General features: G+C 34.7%; 1 long non-coding RNA gene across 1 annotated transcript in view; it reads left to right on the top strand.

Moving 5' to 3' along the window:
* LOC108744804 overlaps positions 1–20,447 on the top strand; it is a 72,182-nt gene that overhangs the window by 12,993 nt on the left and 38,742 nt on the right. Inside the window, exon 2 of the long non-coding RNA XR_001939014.1 lies at positions 4,619–4,710. This is a non-coding gene — a long non-coding RNA (uncharacterized LOC108744804). The remainder of the gene's footprint in view (positions 1–4,618; positions 4,711–20,447) is intronic.

The raw sequence follows: 20,447 nt of genomic DNA, 5'->3' as shown, positions 1-20,447 counted from the left end.
CGGTAAAACCTTCACCTCAAATGAGGAGGTCAAAAAACTCCTCGATCAGTTTTTTGCCAGCAAAGACCAAAAATTTTATGAGCGTGGAATTATGCTACTACCAGAAAGATGGCAAAAGGTGTTGGACCAGAACGGTTAATATATAATTTAATAAAGTATTTGTTTATTATACGAAAACTGTCTTTCATTTCCACAAAAAAAAAAAAACGAAATGACTTTCCGAACAACCCTATATAGTTTTGAGTGCCTTTCTAAATTTTCGTCAAGGTTAATTATTAAGAGATAACATAAAATTTCCTGCGCTAATATTTTCGATCTTTGTTGCCAAGTTCGAATCTGTTTCAGAATTGCCAGAACTAGAAAAATACATTGAAAATGATTGGGTACCTAATTTTTTCAATGGGGAACTTATCTGACCCCAAAAGAAGGATTCTTCCTTCTCCATTCGATCATTCATTTTTGATAATTGTTAACCGATAGGTGCAGTTGTAGACTGAGACAGGTCGTGACAAAGATAACGTAACATATTATACGTATTTCTTTGTCGCCTGTTCTAAAATGTATGTGAATACAATGTGTAACATTATCTTCTAGCGCGATGCGACGAAGAGGCATCGGCGTCCCGGCGGAGGTCGTTTTCAAAATGGCTTCCATGCAAATTACTTAGAAAACTTAAGACAGCAGCGAACGGCTCGGATATTGAGTTAACACTTGAGCGAGCGCGAGGCGATCACGGGCCGGTAAGCCATTCGCGACCGTACGCCAAGCGAGCGTACCGGCGCGAATCGCTTCGCATCGCGTCGCATCTCCCTCCGCCCCCACGTCGCTCACTTCATTGTTTCGCGTATATTAACCGTTAGGTTGTTGTATTACTTTATAACGATATTATATATGCGAAGCAGCGATCCGATGCGACGCTATACGACGACGACGTCGCTGTTGCGTCTCGTAAACGATGACAGAGATTGGATTGCAACATGTATGAGGTACATATGTATGCATGTCTAAGTCTTTTATAACCTAAGGCGATTGAAGTACCTACCTATTGTTAAAACTTTACGATATTAGACGTCTAGGCACTTGAGTTTCTATGATTATTATAAAATTAACCTTCCCCCGACTAGAGGGGGTGCAGGTAGGGTTCCTATGTAGGTAACCCTCTACCCCGTATGGGCCCCATGAGGTTGCCCCATAGGATACGGAAGGGGCATATAACGCCTTGCCACATTCGCGGATCATCAGGAATGCTGCATGTGCCCCCCGCAGAGAAAAATTATTGCTACCCTATTAAAAAGTTATCGAGCCCCCATAAAGTAGATTTAATTTTAAGTTTATATGTGTTAGGTTTGCCCCTTAAAAACCCATACGAAAAACCCATAAGGTAATCCTCGTTTCGGTATCACCACTTTTTTTGTGGGATTTTCATGAGAAATCTACGGGGAAATCCCTCTATGGACATTAGCCACATGAGGTCCGTACGCTAGATGGGGCATGTCCCTTATAAATTCTAGTCGGACCGTAATGCCCGACGGTGCCCGGGTAAGGATATATCATCATATTTAATAGGAGACTTCGAAAGAAATTGGAAACATTGTGCTATAGAAAGCAGTAAAACTTTCGAGAACATTCTGGAACATTCCAAAATTTTTGTTTTTAAAAAACAGTCTAGAATACTCTGTAAAATTCCAGGCTTCTCGAAACTTCCGCAATTTTCTAGAACATTCTGTCATTTTCGCACATATTTCACCCGCCGCTACTGTTAAAATATTTTTAGTCTTCTTATGAGAAATCTAGTGTGTTAAGAAGAGGTTTTCACCATCCATATGCACCCGCACGTACCAAAATTGCAATCCTTATTTCTTATTATCAATGACAAGCTAAAGACTGTCTACGACAGTAACCTTCAGTGATTGGATGTAGAACAAAGTGCAATTTAACTTACCTTAATACTATTTTAACTAGTCAAAACCGACGCCCTATATTTTCTATAGAAAGGGCACCTCATTATATGGTTAAAAATAAAATTCTAAAATAATATAATTAAAGAAAAACGATACGCTTACAATTAGTTAAAAGACATGTTTAATCTTCCCCAGAAGCAATTTGAATTCAATGTATTGTAGATGACTATATAGTGTAATAATAACACAATAAAAAAATTGCTTCTTTAATTCACTATGAATAAGAATTTTAGATATTTATTAGGAAAAAGGATTTTTGCAGAAAGTTATAAAAAAAAATTACATTATATTTAAGTACTCCAATTAAAAAGATGCTACAGATAATTTTTATTTATTGATTTTAGGAAAGACAGAAATTTCATTTTCAACTCGATATGTCGTGTTAATTTTGGTATTATTTATTTTTTATACCCATATGATTGTCGATGTTGCGCAGTGATGGGGTTACTTTCTCCGTACCATATCCTAGTGAGATTCCGTCGGCAGGGATTTAGCCTCACGGTCACTTACAACGTTCTATCTTTATTTGTATGATCGAATATTGACATTTGAGCATACCCAAAACGTCAAAAGATTGGTGATTTTTAATTAAAAATTTCGATAAAATGAGAACATCCTTGATTTAGGGATGATAGAAACATTAATACATGAGACAAATGTAACACAGTACGTACTACAAATATTTACGAGTATTTCCATTTTGATGTAGGTCTAAATGTACATAAATTATTTATTGTAATTGTTGAATGACAATTTCGTTTGTAATTGTTTTCTCACGGGGTGAGTTCTTTTCGTTCTGACGAAACTAGTTTGTCTATCACCCTACTGACCAGTGTCCACTACAATATTCATGCACCTAATACCTACACATTTCTCGAAGGGTTCAACAGGAATGTCGAGATTTTTGAATACAAAAGGTGGACAGACAGTAAACTCGAGAAACACCGGACACTTTTGACTGGCAATTTCGCGTAATGGATATACAAAAGTTGTATTTCACACGCTGAAAACTATTCCGCGGCGAAACACCTGAATAAAAATCAGGTTCCTGATGAGACCCTTTGTAGCGTCGGTCGTCTTCACACGTAAATAGGTCAGATTGACCACTGTCCGGTCTAGATAAGGTATTGTATACGAAACGGGATTGTTATTGTTACATTTGTTGTAGTGAAAGGCTCGAGCAAGTGAATATCCTCAGTAATTTTTAAAACCATTTTTCTACCTACCTATAATAAATGGTTTATTTTACTCATTGTCGTCTTGATAATATAAATTTAAGCCCTAAGCTAAATTTTTTACTTCTTGGTCTCGATATGCGTCAATATATTAGTATACTTAGTAAGCTTTTATTCAACCATTGGTTATTTTGCCACAAAACTTCACGTATATGTATATTATACAGACTGTTTACAAGAATAAGAAAGTGGATATACTTCTATCTTATAGTACTCCTACAAAATAGATTATTGAGTAACAACAGAACAATATTCTAAATTTAAATTAATAAACTAATTAAAACACTTTCTTTTCTTGATAAATTCTATTATAAAGTTCGTTACACATGCCTTACTTTCCCATTTTGTATCCTGTTAATTTACCTACCCCCTACTTTTTTGAAATTTCTTTCAACGTTTCTGTCCCATTTCGACTACAACCCGCCATCCATCCATCCATATTCATCCATTTCTTTGTTCTCAATACATCTCCCCAAAACTGAGTTTCATCCACCCTTTCACAAATCCTACTATTTTTAGATATTTCGGTAGTAAGTCTCCATGTCTCACGAGTCCATCTCATTTCCACTGCCACCCACCATTCACACATTCATCCATTTCTTTGTTCTTAATACATCCCTCCAAAACAAAGTTTCATTCACCCTTTCACAAATCCTACAACTTTTAGATATTTCGGTATCAAATCTCCATGCCACATTAATCAATCCCATTACCACTGCCATCCACCATCCATCCAGATTCATTCATTCCTTTGATTCACCCTTTCACAACTTTCAGAGATTTCGGTTTCAAATCTCCATGCCACGCGAGTCTATCCCATTACCATTGTCACCCACCAATCATCCATCTAGGAATGAATTAATTCCTTTGTTCTCAATACATTCTCCAAGTAGAGAGTTTCGTCCACTCTTTCGCAAATTCTATACAACATCCAGATACTTTAGTCCTTCTGCATATCCTGATCCTTCTATTTTACTTTTAACTCATTGCATTTTATCCTGATCGTTTCCCCTACATTCCTAGGCATTCCTCTCAATATATTTAATTGCTCTTGTTCTATTTTTATCTTTCTTAATTTCTCTATCCGTGTTGTATCTACTTTTCCTATCTATCTTCCTTAAATCCTTAAGTATCTTTTGATTAAACCAAAATACGATTTTGATGAATCTGGGCTATGATATTTCAATTTCCATACTCTCAGTTAGGTATTTATTTAGATGTCAAGAAGAATATCAATCGTAAACTAATTCATCTAGCAAAAAAACAGTTGCATGATCAATTCATCAACGTTTCCTCCGCCGATGTTTGGGATTTCCTAAAGACAATTACTGATTTATTAATAAAATTGCTTTTTATTTACCTAACGTAATAGTTCAAAATTGCCTTTTATTCTTCTAAAAATATTTATTTCCTTGTTTACAGATACCAAGCGATTTACCCATTTGTAATGAAGCAGTTGGTACGTGTTCATAGTAAATAGCCGAAGATGGTGGAATTATCGTCAACATAATATGGTAAGTTTGTTTTATTAATAGTATGAACTGAAGGGTTGTAAAACCATGTAACTGTTATTCGATGAACTTCAAATGGGAATATTTATTTATTATTGGTTATTGATTATTAAACTGTGGTATTTATTATTAGGTGCAGATATTAATATAGTCTATCACTTAATTGATCCTTGTATATCTGAATATTTTGTACAAATTTTCCCTTCTTTAAAACAAGATCGCCTGTGAAAATTCAAATGTTCACATTCCCTTGAAACAAGTTATCATATGGGTATCTATGCAAAGTATACAAGTACCTAATAAAAGCAGGTCTTCTAAAAAGATACCAGTTTTACTGTTAAAAAGGGACTGAGAAATCTATGCATATACAAAACCTGATTTTTAAAGGTCGGAATTGTACTACCAATATTAGTCTCAATCTTTATATTATTTCATGTACCTTCATTCCGCTTGTGCATTTTCCCAGTTCAAGTAATAATGAACAACAAGCTCTACCTTTTTAAATTTTCCAAATGAGAAGTACATATCTTTAAGTAGTGGATGAATATTAAGTTTTTTACGTTAGTGAAGGTGATGCTGTTGAAAATTTTGCAAATTATAATTGAAATACGTATTTATCGTGTAGTGCACAGAAAATATCTCAGATTTGAAACATAGTTATTTGACAAAGAAATTTTAAGTACAATATTATTTTTTTCAACAAAATGTGTAGTTAACGCTCAAATGAAGATAATGATTAAAAGTTGCGTGGCTACGAGTGAATCTAAGTTAGTAATGAATAAAATTGGTGTTGGTGTTACAGTTTTGGTATTGGTATTGCTAAAATGCAACGAAAGGCAAGGGTAAGTCCTCGAGTTTTAATAACCCTCATAACTATCGACAGTATTTTTTTTAAAAGTCTTGACAAGCTGGCATGTAGAACAGAAAATTTTAGCATTTGAGACAATTACTGTGTCACTAAATAGAACGATTTATGCTTAAAAGAATTATTATTAAGAAAAGTATCAAATTACATAAATGAGCAAGACCTAGATCGAGACTCTGCTAACAAGACTAAGACTAAAAGTATTTCAGCAAGACCAAATAAGTAAAACGAAAACCAGTACCAAGACCGAAACAGTTTTCGTTTTGATCTTGCTTGGGCGCACCAAGACTCGTCCGATGAAAGCTCTGCTTCATGTGCTGGTCCACGTTAAATATTAACCTGATACTTATAAAACTTAAATCCCACTTTCACTTCCCATACCTAACCCAAAACGTTTTGTTTAATTCGAAATTGTGCAGAATTTTTAGTTAATGATGCAAAAACGTCTATTACTTTGTCTAAATCTTCAAATCGCGAGCTTTTGCGATTTATCTTTCGATGGACATAACCGAGGACCATTAAAAACTGCATACGCACCAGGGGAAGAAATAGTAGGTTTGAGTTATTATGTGAAATTAAGCGTAGGTGTATGTATACTTGTGTTTTACATTATAATTTTTAAGTTATATTGAAAACAGTAATACTTAACGAGATATGTAGATATAGATGTTGGAAAATTCGGCTTTCAGTTAGTTCGTAATTTTTTAAGCTGGTCCTGGTTACACAGAGTGGCTAATAGGTCCCTGAATTCTATTGTTAATACCACACTAGAATTTATAAATGCATACCCCCATGTAGTGTGCGGACCTCATGTGGCTAATGGGCATGCCGATATAGGGATTTTCCCGTAAACTCCTCATCAAAATTCCACCAAAAAAGTAGTGATACTAAATTGAGGATTGCTTTATGGGTTTTTCATATGAAGTGGCTATCCACTTAGGGACCCTATCTGCACCCCCTCAAAATTCTAGTCGGCTAGAAGCTGTATGATTTCTAAACTCTAGAGCATCTATTAGAACATGTAGGTACGCTGGATTTGATCTCAGCGTAGAAAAATCATTTGGAAACAAGTTGTATGTATTTTTGAAAAATATACAAAACAATTGCAGTAGGTATATCATAACTTGTTACTTGATGCAATAAAAGTGGTTTTCTGATACCTCCTTGCCCATTTGCAAAGTTTTCTCTTTAGGAATGCGGGGTCGACTTAGTTGCCTCATTCCGTCCATCTATGTACAATACATCGTCCATTAATTCTTGAAGTCTTCGCAGCCTCTGTTCTCGTATATATATATTCTTGTTCTATTTTTATCTTTCTTAATTTCTCTATCCGTGTTGTATCTACTTTTCCTATCTATCTTCCTTAAATCCTTAAGTATCTTTTGATTAAACCAANCCTATATATATATATGTATATGTATGTATATGTATGTATATGTATGTATGTATGTGTCGTAAAGTGTACAAGTATGTGTTAGTTTGGACTGATGATGGGCGGGCGAAATTTGCTCCTGTACGTCTCGCCCGTTCGCCTTCTCGCTCGCAGCGAACCAAGTTTTTCTTTCCGGCAAGTTCGTGCAACAACCCATTAGACTCTGGAACTTTATAATTAAATTAGTTTCGGACTTCCGCGAACGAGGCGGAAAAGCTGAGCAACGTCGGGGGTTGAAGCGGCGCGGCGCGGACAAGCGATGCGATGCGATACGATGCGGTGCCCCTAATGGCTATCTACTAACTATTAACTGTGTCCGAATCGAAAACTCAATAAAGAAAATTTTGGGTAGTTAACTTTCGAAAAAAAAAAATGCACATTTCTTATACACGAAAAGTGAAATATGAACAGAATTTTGATATTGATCAATATAAGGAAATCCCATAGATATATAATTGCACTCAACATTAACGTTAACTTTTGCCACTTGGATTGTTTTCATTTTGAAGATGGATGGTTTACATATTAAAATGATAACATGTCCAAAAATTATAAAATTCTCCATTTGTGTAAGAAAACATGTGCGTAAATATAAATTATAACATAATTTAAATAGTGTGAACGTAGGGGTAGATAATATAAAATGGTAAATTCACTTTTAGGAGTAGGAACATTTAGTAAAGTTAAAAGAAGTTTTTATACAACGTGTAAAAAAAATAAGTGCCTAGCTTTCAGGAGATGGTAGAGAAACATGAAAATTAACTAAATGTTTGTATGTCAAAAGTTCACTGTTTTCGAGACAAACGTAGTTGAAAGTACAACTAAATTCAGTTTCGATCCACAACGCTGTACACTCATTCTTTATTAGTTAGAATAGATCAAGTGTGATTCACTTTAGTTCTATATTGTCTGTGTTTATCTTAGACGTTCGGTAAACGGTAATGTTTACATTTTCAATCCTCTTATTTATATTACACCCTGCATGTATATTGTCTGCATTATTTATTACGAAGGTTCAAAAGTTTTGTTATTAACCATTAAATGTAGATTGCTGTCGTTATTAAGTACATTACACATTCTTCTGGTACTTATAATCAGAACTAGACAAACACCTCATCAAAAAGGCTCTTAAGCTTCCAGCCCAGTGTTTTTTGTACTTAAAATTATTTAACTGTTGATGCTCCACAATTACATTTCAAAATCAAAGAAATACCATAGAAATCGTTTGAAAGTGCTTTCGTAAAGTATTTGTTTACAAAGCCTCAACTGCAGTTTGGAAGCACATTTTTATTTCATAAAACTTTGCTCAATCCTTTCTTAAAGTGCAGATTCTTTGAGTTAATTTTATTTTACTTTTATTTGCTATAGGTTTTTGATAAATGTATTATAAGTAATACTTACTCTAAAGTAAAGATTTTTATCGTAAAATTTCATTCGTAAAAATTAACTTTATTACATTTATATAATATTACTCTACGTTTGAATTTTTAACCGTTAAAGTCTCGGTGACAGTCCCATTGCCAATTACAGAATAATTCTGTGAAGTTCAGCGATAAAGTAAAATAAACTCTACTTTAAGTGTAGTACTTAGATCTCATTACTACATAGTATAAAACAAAGTCGCTTTCCCACTGTCTGTCCGTATGTATGCTTAAATCTTTAAAACTACGCAACGGATTTTGATGCGGTTTTTTTCTAAAAGATAGTGATTCAAGAGGAAGGTTTATATGTATAATACATGCATAATATAGTAGGGAAACACTGATAATTTTAGAGGTTTCTAATGTGATGTCGTAAATAAACACATTCTTTGCGCTTACATTGCAAACACTAGCTGAACCCTACGAGATAGATCAAAATAATGTACTACAAAAAAGTCCACGATGGTATATGTTTATCTCTTAGGGATAACCCACAATAACCATTTTTATCCTTTACTTTTTATGAGAAATAATGACTTATTTACGAAGCGATTGTAGGCAATACAGCATTAATTCTTATCCAATTAAGTACTTTTAAATACATTGTGCATTTAATATAGATCAATATGGCCCTTTACAGCATCTAATTTAAATGAATATTTTCGAAGATATTACAGATTTAAAATGCAGGAACATAGCGGTTGCGGCGGTACCGGCCGGGAGGTCGGTTTGCATTGTCTAATGACAAAAAAAAACTGTGAATGTTGTATATAAAGACATTCTGTAGTATATTTAGTATGTTCAGAGGGTATCTTTTGAAGATTTCCCCTTTTCGATAATAATCTAAACAAAACAAAAATATATTTAGTATCAGCATTGCACCCGTGCGAAGCTGGGGCGGGTCACTAGTATATTATAAACAAAGCACAAGGGTTAAACGTGAACGTAAAGAGCAAATCTGGGATGTTGTGTAAAACGACGGCGACTAGCAGTTTCATGCTGGCATCGTCGGTTTATTGGAAAAGTCGTGAGACCGCAAGACGAGCCAACTAGCGAAGGAACAGCAACATTGTTTCCAAAATCGGTTTTCGTTTTGGCCGGTGCTTGGTCCCATAACGGCGGCACAATCTCCTCTATAACTCGGGCCTCCCGCACCCTCTTCGATCTCGCTCACCCTGTGTAGATAATGGCGAACCTCTGCGATTAATTTAATCAAAATGTGCGCCCGTTAGAAATTTAATCTCCTCGAAATATTCGTGAAAGATACACCTTGTGCTAGCTATAGGTACGACGAGGGCACCCCTCGGGGGCCATTTTCGGCAAACACTCTCTAAACCACTCCTTAGTTGCCCCTCTCGTCTCTTTTCTCTTTCGACCCTTTAAAAACTACCTACCCCAACCCCAGCCCCAGCCCTGGTCCTTATCTCGAGCGAAAATCGCCCTTAACCACGCTACGAACTAAGGGGATTTCCTTGGACGCACATGTACTCGTAGGGGTAGCAATGTTGCCTGCTGAATAATAATAATAACGAAAAGTTGGCCGTGGGACGGATGTAAGACACCGCGTAATACTTATGTCTCATTGGTTGACTCCGCGTTACCTTGGTTACCAAAAGGCGGGCCTAATACTTTGCGCGTCGCTGTGTTTTCCCCGGAAAAGACGGCGACGGGCGTCTTAATGTTGAAGAGAACGTGCTCGAAGGGGTGCGGAAGGAAGGGTGTAAGAGTGCGATCGGCGTTGCGGGGGTGGACGGGCGGCGGATGCTGGTGGTTTTGAAAAGAGGTCGGAGCGCCGAAACGATTTTCTTCGTTCTGTTGCGGGGTAGAACGGGGAGCACAGGGAGGAACGTGGATTACGTCGACGAACATTGATTTTACGATCTCAGGTGTCTTAGATTTGTCTGCATCTTAGTTTTTTTTCTTTGCTTAGTAACAAATGGGAATCCATAATTAATTATTAAATTCCTATTATTGAGAGTTGGACAATATCGATGAAATGTTTATTTAACCAATTCTGCAATATTTTATAATCTAATTTTATGGTATTCCTCAGACATGTATAATCATTCAGTGATAACCCTAAAGTTAAATTCTCACTCACGTCAGATCCAAACTGAGCTAAGGACTTATCCCTATTTTTGAAAGTAGGCACTTAACAATATAGAGAGTAGATACTCTAAATATAATCTGCAGGTCTACCTATTGTCCTATCATGTTTCTGTTCTTAACTACTCCTTCATATTTCAGGAGGTGTGTCCCTATCCTTTTCCTTACTGACTTCCACAGCGCCCTTTGTTCTCTTATTTCTTGTGCTTGCAATTTTGCCGAACATACACCCTTAACAATATTTTTCCAATTTCCAAAAAGTTTGAGTTGGTTTTCAAGAAGCAACTTGATTCTCCTGGGTGATTATAGGTACTATAAACTTGAGTAGAGATTTGAGGAGAACCTTACGAAAGGACTAGATACTCACATGCTTGAAATTGTAATTTAGGGACGTAAGGTCAAATAACACAATGAAACAAATGAAACAAATGAAATCAAACGGGACTAACAACTTAACAATATATTTACATAACTAGAACAATCAAATTAGAAGTGAAAAGAACTGAGAATAAAACTAGAAGACTTAGCAGATGAATTGAATTGAGCTGTAGAAAACCGAATTAGGAAGTGTTAATGTTTTGGAAATGAAAATGTTAGGAAAACTATTAGGGCGGAGTTAGAAGCATTTGGATGAAAGTAGGGAACCAATTAGAAGAGAATAAAATCTGGAAATGTGAATATACAAAATACTAAGAAATAGACAGATAGAATGTTAACCCTAAACCGCTGAAGAAACCTATCATTAAAAAGCAATTAAGAAGGGACAATAGTTATTGACATCATGCAGTTAGTACGTGAAGTTGAAATGTTAAAAGGGATTATAGAAAAATCCAAGTAATAAAGTTATTTGCAGAGAACACAATAGATAGGTACATACACAAAAGATTTGAAATAGAAATATTAAGACAGATATTTACATAATGAGAATAACAGAACAATACAACACAATTTGAATAGAAAATTTGAAAAGATATTTACAAACAAGAATAATAAAAATAGAAATATATACAGAAATATTTAAACATGATATGGCGGCCAGGTATGCGCGGCCACAGTAATACTCATATTTTTAGTTGAACATTACCGTAATTTCATATTTTTAAATTTTATGTAAGTGGAATTTGACAAATTTAAGTAAAACCTGACACATGCAATGTTTCCACTTTTTTCGTGAGGTTCTCTTTAAATATCCTAACACCCAGGAGGAGATCCAGTCGTTCTTTGAGAACTGACTCAGATTTTTTGGAATTTTATAAATACTATTAGTATATACCTATATTTGGAGCACGGCTTTGCAGGTATATAAAGGTATGAAACGTGAATGGTGGACATGACGGAAAAGTTAGGAGCAATTAATAGATAAGAAGGTTAGGGATGAGGATGTATTAGAAGCAATGGAAGGAAACAAAGAATAGAATTGATGGGACACCTTCTCAAACATGAAGGGCTAGTTAGAAGCATGGCACCCGAGATAAAAATGTTCAGTCTCTGAAAGCGAGACTCGAGTCTCCGTCTCTCATCGAGTCTCTCTGGTGTCGCTGAGAGAGACTGTCGAGAGACTGTCAAAAAAACCGTTTAGCGTCTCTGAACGAGAGACTCGAGTCACTCATAGAGAGATCCTCATTTCGTATCCAGTCTCTGAACGAGAGACTCGAATCTCTGAACGGGAGACGCGAATCTCTTAACGGGAGACGCGAATCTCTGAACGAGAGACTCGAATCTCTCAATAAGTGGTGTCTCGATAGACATGGTTAAAATTTTTTAAGTTCAACATATTTCAGAGATCCGAGTCTTTCTACGAGAGAGTCCAGTCTCTCAATTTTTCGGTTTTATTCATTCAGTTTCTCTGTGAGAGACTCGAATCTCTGAATTAAGAATTTTATCGTTCGAGTCTCTCATGCAGAGACTGTGAGAGACTGTGAGAGACTGGAGAGAGAGGGCATTATGTTATTGTTCACAAATAGTTAGGGAAAACGGAAATTCTTGTTTTAAGAAAATGTGAAGCTCTGATCACGATAGGATAGAGTGGAGATGTGTGTTCAACAAATCATTAGGTTAACGATCCTATTATGTAGGATGATGATGATGATGATGATATGAGAGATGTTTTATTAAAAATCTTTAGATAAGATAGACAACGTACTAGGTACCAAGTATCCAAACATGTTGTTTTTGTTAAACAATAATTGCAATCACAATTTGATGACAAGTAATTATTATCCTATTAGTATGTTTCCTAATTATGAATTACTTGCTTTAGGCTGTAATCTTTGTTTATTAAGTAAGTTCAGTCAAAGGATCGAATATTGAAAACATTTAAAAAAAGAAGTACACCTACGATACTTACAGACTTTTGCTTAATATGTGTTCTATGAACATATACCTATCAATCAAAACCTTTTTTTAAAATATAAATTTATTAATCAATCTTAACTACACTTTAATTGATTATTTTGTATTCACAGAAGTTTATTGTAGATATAAAATATTTATTTAAGTGTTCATTTTTTTTACGTTTCAAAAAAGAAATTAGCTTTGAAGCGAACCTGCTGAAAAGGACCTTCTTTAGAGTCCTGCGTTACCGGCTTACAATTTTCATGTGACAGTTGTCTACCCCTATGCTGTTGAAGGGTTGAAGGATCGAATGTCCTTATATTGCCTAGTACTGCTTCTGCCCTTTAGAAGCCGCTTGCAACCAATACTCATTAAACAGTAAATAATTTAAATATTAATTATAGTGGCCAGTAACAAAGATTTTAATTAGTATATTAAGTAAAAATTGATAACTTTAGTATCTGCTCATGAATAAAATCATAAAGAGCTTTTTGCGAAAATGGAAAAATATTGTACAAGGTGTGAAATATTTATCCAAAAGTTTATTATTCGAATAATTTTGAAGATAACATTTTAGTGAAAAAATGTAATCTAAAATTTCGAATTTAATTTTTTTTTTTTGAAATTTGGCATGTTTCTGTATTCATAAAAGTAATTTTCGAATGTTTTTCCAATCTTCATCATTTAATTAAAACGATTCATTATCCTTTTATGCTCGCAAACGTTTAATTTCGAAAAGGATTGTTAAAGGTGTAAGTGCGGATTGCGGCTGCAGAGGCGAAACAGGGGGTTTTCATAAAAAAAAATAAAAAAAGTTGAAAAAGTTTTTAGTGTTGCAAATTTGTTGATTTTTAAATTTAATGACTAAATATTGATCATGAAAAAAAACTTCTCATACATTCAGTACTTATAGTTATTACAATTTTTGGTAAATAAAAAATACAAAGTAATTTTATTGCGATTACAACGTAAAATAAAGTCTTCAATAGGACAGGATTGTTAGTAAATATGAATAAATACTGACTGATATGAACTGCCTACACATAAATTACAGGTAATTGAGGGAAAAAAACAGCTATTAATGAGGGGTGAATGTCGTATTAGATGCAACATCTCTGTCCAAAGTGCAATGGAATAAATATAATAAGTATCTAAACTTGCAAAAACCTAATAGGTTAGACATATTAAAAGCAGAAACAGGAGTTAAGAGGAGTAGAGGTAGACCTAGATTTAATTATTTTTCACGAATAGTTAAGGATGTGGATGTTCTAGTTTTAAGGAAATGCGAATACCTCAGGAGGAAAGACTGGAGGTGCGTGTCCAACCAGTCTTAGGACTGACGATCTTATGGTGATGATTCTTATAAAACCAATGTTCGAGTTTCAAACTCTTGTAAAATTGTTTTTCGTATTTTCGAAGATGGTATACTTGCACACTCATAAATTGTGTGAACGGCTTGAATAAAAGGCGAGCGACGAGCCAACGGAGAAGAAAGACAAAGAATTATGGATCGTTTCGGTAAAACGGCAGCAATAAAGACGACGGCCTTGCCATTAAAGTTTTTCCTTCTTTTTGCGTCGTAATACGTTTTTTGGCCGGCGCTCCACCGATTGGAGTCGTCCATTTGCTCCGAGAGAAAATAAAAGAAAATGAGAAGGTTTTATCTATAACGGCGTCATGCTCTGTAGCCAAATACGTACATACGTCAATTGTTACGACCATATTAATTTTAATTTACCATGAAATACATACCTATAAATAATTAATTGAAATTAGTGCCTGTCAGAAAGGCAAAAAACAGACCTTTTTCAAAAAAAATATGCAGGTAGATAAGAATCATCATCAAGAATCAATCATTAACTATCACGTATTCGTTACCGTTTAATTGCAAGTGGATTCATCCTCAAAGCTGTAGCAAACAAATGAAATACTACAGTTAGCAGTAAATAACAGCAGATGGCGATAATCAGCCAATAAGTTGATGTTGCATAATTTTTGGGGAAACGCTACAAAACTCATACCTTTAGGTTCTTAAGACTCTAAAAAGCGTCCAATTTCTGAAGTTTCAAAACCATGTCGTTACTTTTTTGAAGGAAAATAAAATATTCAACGATTTTTCTACTGTGACTTCTTTGAAGTCACTAGAATATTTAATTTTTTGTGTTTTAGCGTAGTCAGGGAATTTATTAATTTAGTGTGATTCAAAGCTTGACACACTTTTTTTTAAATTAAATATCTATCTATAAGCTATTATTTTATTAAATCCATTATCTAAATCCATTTTAACGTATAATAAAAAAGGTTGCCTATTTTTTACATAAAACGTTTTTACCTGGACGGTTGGCATTATTGATTGCACTGTTTTTCAAAGAAATATTTCTCTTCCATGGATACTTTGATCTCCGTAAATATAAATAACTTCGTAGAGCCCTTTCAGCAGGTTGCTGGACTGCCTATTAAGAATGCGCCTTTTTATTAAAATTCCTTCTCAGAAATGCTGCAAAATACGTACCTAGTACTTAATAAAAAGGATTCAATTTACTTGGAAACTTGGTTTCTGATTAATGAAAAAATATTCGTGAAAATTACGAGAAATTTGGAAAAGGTTCTGTACAATAAGACTGCATCTATGTCATATAAAATGCAACATCTCTGTCAAAAGTACAATATGATAAGTATAATTAATATCGAAACTTGACAAAGACCTAACAAGCCCTAATCAACGGAAATCATTGTTAAGGGTTTGTAATTGAAAACTTTACTGGAATATAAAGTAAAAGTATTTAAAGTACTCGTTGGACCCGTTCAAATTTGAACGGACGGGTGACGTTGATGGTGATGGCGCATAGNTTTGAAGTCACTAGAATATTTAATTTTTTGTGTTTTAGCGTAGTCAGGGAATTTATTCATTTAGTGTGATTCAAAGCTTGACACACTTTTTTTTAAATTAAATATCTATCTATAAGCTATTATTTTATTAAATCCATTATCTAAATCCATTTTAACGTATAATAAAAAAGGTTGCCTATTTTTTACATAAAACGTTTTTACCTGGACGGTTGGCATTATTGATTGCACTGTTTTTCAAAGAAATATTTCTCTTCCATGGATACTTTGATCTCCGTAAATATAAATAACTTCGTAGAGCCCTTTCAGCAGGTTGCTGGACTGCCTATTAAGAATGCGCCTTTTTATTAAAATTCCTTCTCAGAAATGCTGCAAAATACGTACCTAGTACTTAATAAAAAGGATTCAATTTACTTGGAAACTTGGTTTCTGATTAATGAAAAAATATTCGTGAAAATTACGAGAAATTTGGAAAAGGTTCTGTACAATAAGACTGCATCTATGTCATATAAAATGCAACATCTCTGTCAAAAGTACAATATGATAAGTATAATTAATATCGAAACTTGACAAAGACCTAACAAGCCCTAATCAACGGAAATCATTGTTAAGGGTTTGTAATTGAAAACTTTACTGGAATATAAAGTAAAAGTATTTAAAGTACTCGTTGGACCCGTTCAAATTGGAACGGACGGGTGACGTTGATGGTGATGGCGCGAAGCAGTTAGTAGTTACCTAAACTAATCCCTTGACGCATGACACTCATCCCTGGTGCATTGCATTATGTCCTTGCTGTATAGCTCTTCAAATATATCGATCACAGGAAGAAGCATTATTGTGCCTGAAATTAACCATCTTATCACTAACCTAATATAACATTTCTAATCAACATACATGTAAATCAATTTTATTGCTTTTCGTTACAATATAAATATCCGCGGAATTTAAATTAATTTTTACATTATTATCTATGGTCTAATATTAATAGTTAAACACGCCTAATAACACGTCAAAATTTAACATCTATCCAGAGCATTTAGTTATTGGTTTCATTCTTTTATTAGACGTTTAAATCGTTATCTAAAATTCAAGAATATCCTAACGTTCGCTATCTCACTTGCATTGATTTTCATTACAAACAACTTACATTACAACATTAGGTCATTAGCATGATAGCACTTTATTATTTATTATTACCGTTCGAAATGTGGTGTTACAGGCGAATGATGAGGATACAGTGGATAGAGAAGGTTATAAATGAAGAGGTATTAGAAAGAATAGGAGAACAGAGGACTCTAAGGAAGTCAATAAAAAATAGGCGAGATAGGTTGGTAGAATGAAGATCTAATTAGAGACATTTTAGAAGCAGAAACAGGAGTTAAAAGAAGTAGAGATAGACCTAGATTAGATTACTGTTCGTAGTTTTAGGGAAATGCGAAGATTAGCTCAGGATAGGAGTAGAGGTGCGTATCCATCCAGTCTTAGGACTGACGGCCTTATGATGATGATGATGATGATACATTATTTATTCTCACTTTTACATCTCGAGATGTAGTGTTTGTTGGAGCCAATACAGGTCTACATTTTTTCTCATATTCTTTCGTAGTTAATACACCATTTTTAACGAAAGTTCCCAATTCCCGTCTTCGAAGTCATTAAGACACCCCAACAGGGAGAGCAATTCTATTAAACGCTACTGCTCGAAGATAAAATAGGGAAAGAATCAAAGAATTATGCTATCCCTTTTTGTTTCTTGTTCACTATTTTCCCTCTACATATACATGTAAAGTTATCTGTTACCCTTTTATTTGCTCATATGTTTAGTCTCACTTAAAAAAGGTTTCTGTAAATTGTTTATTTATACAATGTAGGGAAATTGAATTCGTTATTAGCAAGAATTACTTACTTGTTACAGTAGTCACCATCAGGTATATTTACGGCTCAGTTCTTAGCGTAGAACACGAGAAGACGTAATAAATTCTGTCTTATTCTTCCAGACCAATGAGTACCTCTATCTATCAATAAAATATTCCGCCCGTAGTTCGTCAGCTTCGCGCTCTTAAAAGACAAAAGAGAGGGAATGTAAATAGTGTTTTTGTAATATCTTTTTAACGTCGTCGCCGGCGTCAGCGGCGTCGTCGTCGGCGTCCCGCCGCCTTCGTTTTCTCTTCGCCGTCCTTATCCCGGCATTCATTTATTTCTTTGAAAGCGCCGGTCGTCTTTTGTTCGCGACCAAACAAAACAGAGCCTTAACTACCTTTTGTCCAAGTGTCACTTTCTTTTGTTTTCTTCGGTCGTCGTAAAACTTTAACACTGCCGGATCGACGGCGGCGTCGTTGGCAACGCGACGAAGAGGGGCTTTTAACATTGTTCCGCCGTATGAAAAGAGACGGGCACGTTTTTACCTTCATCTGACGCGAGGGCGAGTTCGGTCGTCTCTTTCTTTGGGTCGGTATTGCGGGAATTTTTTTGCGAAAGTAATCGCGTATTGGGATCCGTCAAATGGGCATACACCATCTGGTGGCAAAATTTATAACTCGAATGAGGGAAAAATTTACATAGGAACTGTGCACGCAAATTGTAAAATTGTTTATTAAAATAATAAAACACGTTAAAAAAGTAAAAATTTTTTTGATGATGGAGTCGACGAAGTTTTCTTCTAAAGTTAAATCAAATAAAAAGTTAATATGTTCAGTGAAAAGCTGCAATAGCACTTCAGACATAGATCTTCACTCTTCACCTACATTAACTACTTTCCAATAAAAACTAACCGTTTTATATATGTAAAAAATATATTCGGAAAATTAGAGAAAAAAGTAAACTAATAGAAGCTTGGATGAAAGCAGTAGGTATCAAAGAAGTGAATTCCGGAATAAAAATTTGTTCACGTCATTTTAATGCACATGATTATATTTCAGCAAGTATTTACCATCAGCCATAACCTTAATATTTAAAACTAGAATCATACTAAAATTATAAAGTGAGAAATTATTTATTCCTGTGTAATTGATTTAACACAATTCTAATGATACGATATAAGTATTTTGAGGTTAAGAACCTACCTGCTGCAATACAACAAAGTTGCAATAATGTGTTTGCAACGTTCTCTTAAATCGGCTTTGCACGTGCAAGTCATTGATATGATATTGCTTAAATCACCCAGAATCACCTCACCAATTATATAACGTGAATCACTTTTTAAATCCGAAGTTTGTAAAAAGTAGGCAGTAAACTTGACGGAATTTGAAGGCTAGCTTCCGGATTTGTTATTTCCGAATTTTATAATGTGATTGGCATTAAAAACACGCTCATCTTCAATGAAATTTCCTTTCCGAGGCTTTGTGTCAGCCCAATCGCATATTCTGTCAATACTTATCATTTTATCGTAGTTTAAAAACTTGGAAATTGCACGGTACACTAAAGGAACTACGATAAATTTTCCCTAATCGGCGCCATGTTTTTAGGCTTCTCCCATTTGACGGATCCCAATAGCACCCGATAAAAAAGGCGAAATAAAGAAGTTCATTAAAACGTTTCTTCTTTTCCCAAATGTAGGTCATTTTTAATTACCTATTGATTAACAGCCAAAAATCACTGCGTTCGTGTTGTCTTTTCCTAGTTCCTTCCAATAAATCTATTAGTCGAAGAATGACGATCAGGATTTTTAGTTCTGCCGGGGGCTAAAAGGGGGCCTTGTCTATCTATTCATCTTCTTAACAATTCAGGTGGTATCTTTTGTTGTCAGTTGTTTGCGAAGATTAATTTAAAGCGATTCTGTTAATTAAAATTGTCTTGCTCTCTGTAATGAGTAATACTTTTGATAGATGTTACGAGCAATTTTGTTTTTGTACGAGAAAAATTTCCAGGAATTCGGGAGGAACAAGGGGAACGTGAAGGTCGCCATCAATAAAATGATATTGGCCAAGAAGAGGATTCCGAAACGGCGCTAGGCGTCGCAGCGTTAGCAGCAGTAACGTGTTTTACTCTTTACTTCATTCGAACGTCAAAAATGATTCTTGTTTATTATTAAAACCGACAGGCATCTCTTCCATCTAGACTAGCTACCTACTTATTATTACTTTCTTCTCTTGTTCCAAGGAATTTTGTAATTTGCCCCGTATCGATTCCTTTAACGAAAAACGAACCATCCTGCCCCGTCCGTTCATCTATCTGTCCGTCAGTGTAACTGTAATAATGGAAACGTAAATTCAAAATCATAAAATATCTAACGAATGGTGATAAACATCAGACAATCGACTGTGGTGTCGTAACGAAAGATTTATTACTTCGAAATAAAATAAGAACTAAAACTTTTGTATACGCTAGTGGCAAGTTGATATAATCGAACTTATACCCGACTAGAATTTACTAGGGGCATTCCCCATGTGGCGTGCTGGTCTCTTGTGGCTAATGAGGGTTATGCCGATATAAAGATTTCCCGGTAGATTCCTCATGAAAATCTCACCAAAAAAAAAAGTGATGATACTAAAATGAGGATTGCCTTATGGGTTTTTCATATGAATTTTAAGGCGAAAACCTAACATAACCTTGTGTAAAGTTACAATTAAACGCACCAACAAGTGTGCTTCCTGATATTGTTGTTATAAGTCGAACGACAGTAAAACGATTGCAATTTAAAGTATGATCGACTACAAAAGAGCCCAATAACACAATCTTACTTAAGAGCAAACAAATTTTACAAATAAGTAATATATATATATATCAACATTAGGTC

The sequence above is a fragment of the Agrilus planipennis genome, unplaced genomic scaffold (genome assembly GCF_000699045.2).
Source record: "Agrilus planipennis isolate EAB-ADULT unplaced genomic scaffold, Apla_2.0 scaffold6, whole genome shotgun sequence".
NCBI lineage: Eukaryota > Metazoa > Arthropoda > Insecta > Coleoptera > Buprestidae > Agrilus > Agrilus planipennis.
Note: the sequence above shows the minus strand (reverse complement) of the source record. Positions and strands in the feature narration are given on the sequence as shown.